We start from the raw sequence: 6,109 nt of genomic DNA on the forward strand, positions 1-6,109 counted from the left end.
GCCATAGGGGTAGACCAATTCAACATGGCCGTGCTATTAGCCCATGTGGCTTACACGACCAAAGCAATATAGGGACACGCCAGTGTCCTCTACTTTTGTGGAATTAATTCTAAATTCGTACCTACAGGGGTTTTCACACGGCCTGGCACACGCCGTGTCCTTCACACGGCCATGACACGTCCGTGTGCTAGCCTATGTGCAAAAACCTGGACATTCTGTTTCTGATGTCAACAATCCTTAAGGGTCACATGGCCAAGGCACACGCCCGTGTGCTAGGCCGTGCCCTTCACACGGCTAAGATACACAACCGTGTCTCTGCTCGTGTGTTTACTATCATGCATACTAACTAACAAAATTTATGTGCAGGGGACACACAGCCGGACAACACGCCCATGGGGTGCCCGTGTGCCTACCCGAGTGGACAAAATAAGACTATTTACCAAGCCTTTTTGCCGCCTTTACTTACATAACCTGCACAAAATCACTCTATACCAAGACATGGGCACATTACATAACCAAAATAGTCAAAATGGACAACATTTCATTTGTGCAATTTACTCATCCATGAAAATATCATCATCTATTTAAAAAATCAAAGTGAGTATTGACCATTATCCATGGCCTTATACAAAATAAAGGGATTTATCCCAAGCCAACACATTTAGCTAATTTCTCAATGACACAAAATATTAAAGTCTAAGCCCTATACATGCCATACTCAAAACAATAGTCTAACCATACCGAGTGCTTCGACTGATAGTGTGATCGTTGGGTCCGACGTCCATTGGTCCTCAAGCTATTTAGATGGCACTATAAGAAAATAGAAAGGAAATAGGGAAATCATAAAGCTTAGTAAGTTGCATGAGAATAAACATCAACTAATTATCATAGGACAATATGCTCATAACCTTTCCTAGTTTGTTTATGAATACCATAAATGGATATAAGCACAACTTAGTCATCACCATCCAATACAATTCATATGCAATATATTGAACCCACTTCTCATACATTTCAAATACGTACCTGTATCACTCACCACATAGTCATAACTTTTCTCATTTCGATAAAAATCATAAATCGTTTGATGGACCATTTGGAATACTACTGGATACTCAATAGCCCCGAACATGGGATTAAATACCGACGTCATTTCCCAGACATGGTCTTACACTAGCTAGCACATTAAAGTCGATGCCATATCCCAGATAGGTCTTATACTGACTTTTATATATCGAGGCCGATGCCATGTCCCAGATAGGTCTTGCACTGGCTCTCATTTATCGATGTTGATGCCATGTCCCAGAAAGGTCTTACACTGACACCTAACAAGCTGACGCCATGTCCTAGACAGGTCTTACACTAGCTTGTATATCCCGAGGCCGATGCATGTCCCAGACATGTCTTACACTAGCTCTTGTCTCAATACAGATGCATGTCCCAGACATGTCTTACACTGGCACTCATGTTGTGGCCGATGCATGTCCCAAACATGTCTTACATTGGCTCACATACCACCCAATGTCATGGTATGCATATCCAAGTCTATTCCAAATGTTCAACCGGAATTCCTTACTATATTAATTTCTCAACATGTATTCTCATAATTCACAATTTTAACAATTCATGCAATACTAATTCAATCATACATTATAACAATATAGTTGCATTATTGACATACAACTTACCTCGGTATACAAAAGTAGGCGGCTAGTTGAATTACTATACTAGTTTGGTTTTCCCCTGGTCTAGGTCTGGATTTTGTCTTTCTTGGTCTAAAATGATACAATTTCGCTCATTTAGCCACCATATTAATAAAACATCAACAATACATAATTTGGAAAAATTGACCATTTTGCCGTTAAACTTTCATAAAATTTTGATTTTTTCCCTTGGGCTCGTAAATCAATTTTTATCAAATTTTTACTTTAACTGAGCCTAGCCGAACCTATTTCATACTTATGGCAACTCACAAATTCAAACATTTCACCCATTTATCCTCTATTTTTCTACTTTACAAAATAGTCCATTTTAGATGTTTTTCATGAACACCAATTCACAAAAGTTGTTTATCTAACAATTAGGATTCATTTTCTTCCATAAAAACTCAGAAAATATTAAAACTCCTTTCGCGGTAAATCCCTAAACTATCAACCATTTTGCGTAATAGTTCCCTCAATAGCTAGATTAAGCTTTAGGGTTTTCAAAAACACAAAAATTATCAAGTAAGGCTATCTAAATCACTTACTTTCAAAGATGGAGAGTGGCTGAGAATTTTAAGCTTCCAAAACCCTCAATTTTTTGGTATTTTTGATGGAAAAGGAAATGAGAAGAAGATGATATCTTTTTCTCTTTCCTTTATTTTTTATTTTTATTCCTTTAAGTCACCGAGCACACCTAATATTTGACTTTTGACCTCTTTTGTCCCCCTATGGCCGGCCACTCTCCTAAAAAGGGTCTATTTGCCTTTTAAATACTCCCAATTAAGGTCCCTTGACAATTTAACACCTTTAGCTATCAAAATAGGACTTTTGCACTTTATGCAATTTAGTTCTTTTTCACAATTAAGCATGAAATCGATAAAATTAATTCACCAAAATTTTCATACTCTCATATAATTATGCCACAACACATTAAATAATATCAAAAATAATTTCTCCAGCCTTGGGCTAGTGGTCCCGGAACCACTGTTCTGACTAAGCCTAAAATTGGGCTATTACAATTCTCCCCATTAGGGATTTTCGTCCCTGAAAATCTTACGGTGAATAGATTCGAGTATTGGTCTCTAATGGTTTCCTCAGGTTCCATGTAGCATCCTCGACACCATGTCTATGCCATAAGTCATGTCCGGATGAATCTCAACCTTTGTTGGCGCAATCACATGCGAAGGGTCTAATCTATATCGGCGTAGCATGGACACATGAAACACGTCATGAATCTTTTCCAATTCTGGTGACAAAGCCAATCGATAGACAACCGGCCCTACTCTTTCGGCAATCTCATAAGGTCCTATGAAATGAGGACTCAACTTGCCTCTTTTACCAAATCTGAGAACTTTCCTCCACGGGGGTACTTTCAAAAACACTCGATCACCTACTTGAAATTTGATCTCTTTACGTTTTAAATTCGCATAGGATTTTTGTCTATCTGAGGCGGCCTTCAAACAATCGCAAATTATTTTAACGTTCTATTCAGCATCCTTGACTAAATCGACCCCATGAATCTGACTCTCTCTGAGTTCGGTCCACTATAAGGGTGTTCGACACTTTCGCCCATATAAAGCCTCATAAGGCGCCATCTTCAAACTTGACTGATAACTATTGTTGTAGGCGAATTCAACCAATGATAAGTACCTTTCCCAACTACCTTGAAACTCGAGAACACAACACCGTAACATGTCCTCTAATATCTAAATTACTCTTTTTGATTGACTGGTTTGCGGGTGGAAAGCTGTGCTAAAATTCAAATTTGTCCCTAAAACTTCTTGCAACATCTTCCAAAACCTTGAGGTAAACCTCGGATCCCTATCTAAGATAATCGACAAGGGCACTCTGTGAAGTCTCACTATCTCAGAAATTTATAGATCGGTCAATTTCTCAAGAGAATAATCAGTATGCACTGGTATAAAATGTGCCAACTTAGTAATTCTATCAACAACTACCCAATAGAATCCTTTTTCTTTGGCATCAAAGGCAACCCTGACACAAAATCCTTGGTTACCCGGTCCTATTTCCACTCGGGAACCATCACAGGTTGAAGTAATCCCGAAGGTACTTGGTGTTCAGCCTTCACTGGTTGACAAACTAGACATGTAACACCCCCTTACCCAAGACCATCACCGGAGTCGAGCTTGAGGCGTTAACAGACTTAATTTATCACTTAAACAATTTTAAACAATTTATTTCACCTTTTGTAATAAAATGCTCATCTGCGTCATAGTTGCTACAAAAATCATATCTCGAGTTATGAAACTCAAAATTTAAATATGTGAATTTTCCCTGAAACTAAACTCATATATCTATTTACTAGTTTTTGTATAGAATTTTTTGTTAGGGCAATTAGTATAGTTTATTAGTTAAAGTTTCCCCTATTTCAGTGTTCAACTGCTCTGCCTCTGTTCACTAAGAATCACTTTTCTCTCTGTAAAGAATTTAGATGACTATTTTTTTTGTTTCTATTAAAAGTAGACTCAATAAGAAATCTATAAATATAAAGTATGACTCCTAATTATTTTTGTATAATTTTTAGTGAATTTATAAAGTCAGAACAGGGGATTCAGAAATCGCTCTGACCCTATTCCACCAAAACTCAAATTTCTCATAAAATACATCTTATTTGCCTATTTTGCTTCTTCGATATGAAAATAGACTCAATAAGATTCAATTTAATATTTTATTCACCATCTAATTCTGTCTTCTATTTTTTAGTGATTTTTCAAACTCATGTCATTGCTGCTGTATGATATTGTTTTATAGCAAATTTCACCTTTTTATGAATTTCCATGGATTAGATAGCACATTAAGCATACATACCACCAAATATGATCTTGATTAGCCATTGCAATGTCTAATCATTACCAAACATTTCCTTACCACCCAATACCATATCATAAGATCATATACACAAAATGATTATAATGCTATACATGCCATACTCAAAATATACAAACCACTATACCAAAATGGTCCACGGATAGTGTGAGCGAGCCTCCGACCGTTCCCAATTTCCGAGCTGGCTAGTCAAAACTACAAAGAATGGAAAGGAGGGAGTAAGCATAAATGCTTAGTAAGTTCAGATGTAAATAGCAAGTAACATAATCATGTAATCCAACATAAAACATCATTTGCATAAATATCACCAAGACATTCATGTTACATTTGCACTTACTATCTTACCACGATTTCATCATACCAAGTTCTTAACCCGAGGGTTTAAGCACATACATATCTAATTTTCTCATTCACCACACTTACCAACATGTCATATTCGTCTTAAGTATTCTCCTTATTCACTTAAGACTCACCCGTTGAACACATTGGAATATGATTTCGATACACGGATTGCATGCACATAAGTGCCATACCCGCAGCTAGACAAACTCAATAGCCTGCAGAAATTATGTAGCTAAGCTACCATGTAACCCGCCCATAAGCGAACTCGGACTCAACTCAACAAGTTCGGGTGTTCGCTTCCATAAGTGAACTCGGACTCAACTCAACGAGTTCGAATGCCTAGTTACATCTCATGAACTCGGGCTCAACTCAACGAGCTCAGAACTCAAATATCCTAGTGACGTGTCACTTGTATCCTAATCTATTCCCAAGGTTCAAACTGGATTTTCCTCAATCACACATCTTTTCTGTCTTCCATGGAATGTCGGAACCGATACTTGGTAGCATTTCATATTTATCAAATAGCTCACATAATTTGCATATTACTAAATAATAATCCACAAAGCATGATATTTCATGATAATAATCATCATATCATATAAATAACATTAAATTACTTAAAATGACAATTATGTTACTACATTTACACATGAACTTACCTCGGTACAAAATGTTAGAAATCCAACCTATTCCTCGTAAACTTTATTTTTCCCTCGATCACGACTCGAATCTTGTTTCTCTTGATCTAAAATGTCAAATTAATTTATCCAATATACACATTCATCAAAACAGCCCCTAATACGGGCTCAGATAAAAATTACCATTTTACCCTTAACTTTTTAATTATTTACAATTGAGTCCTTAAGTTCGTACAATGAGTTACATGCATTTCCCATGACATCTAGGCATAGCCAGATTTCCTAGTGTCCATAACAACACATATTTCACACTAAAAATCAGATTTTTACCATCAATTTTACCCTTTTTACGATTAAGTCCCTTTTTAGGTGTTTTCACATAAAACTACTAGGTAAAAGTTGTTAAACACACATCAAACCATTATATTCCTTCATTATTCATCAAAATACAATTATGTCACACATGGTTAAATTTTCATACATGCATCCTAGCTCAAAATATTGCTAGAAAATGATAGAACATGCTTTCTAGATTTTAAAATCGAAAAGAGCATTAAAAACGGGCATGGAAATTACTTA

Source organism: Gossypium hirsutum, chromosome A07, assembly GCF_007990345.1.
Source record: "Gossypium hirsutum isolate 1008001.06 chromosome A07, Gossypium_hirsutum_v2.1, whole genome shotgun sequence".
NCBI classification, from domain to species: Eukaryota; Viridiplantae; Streptophyta; class Magnoliopsida; order Malvales; family Malvaceae; genus Gossypium; species Gossypium hirsutum.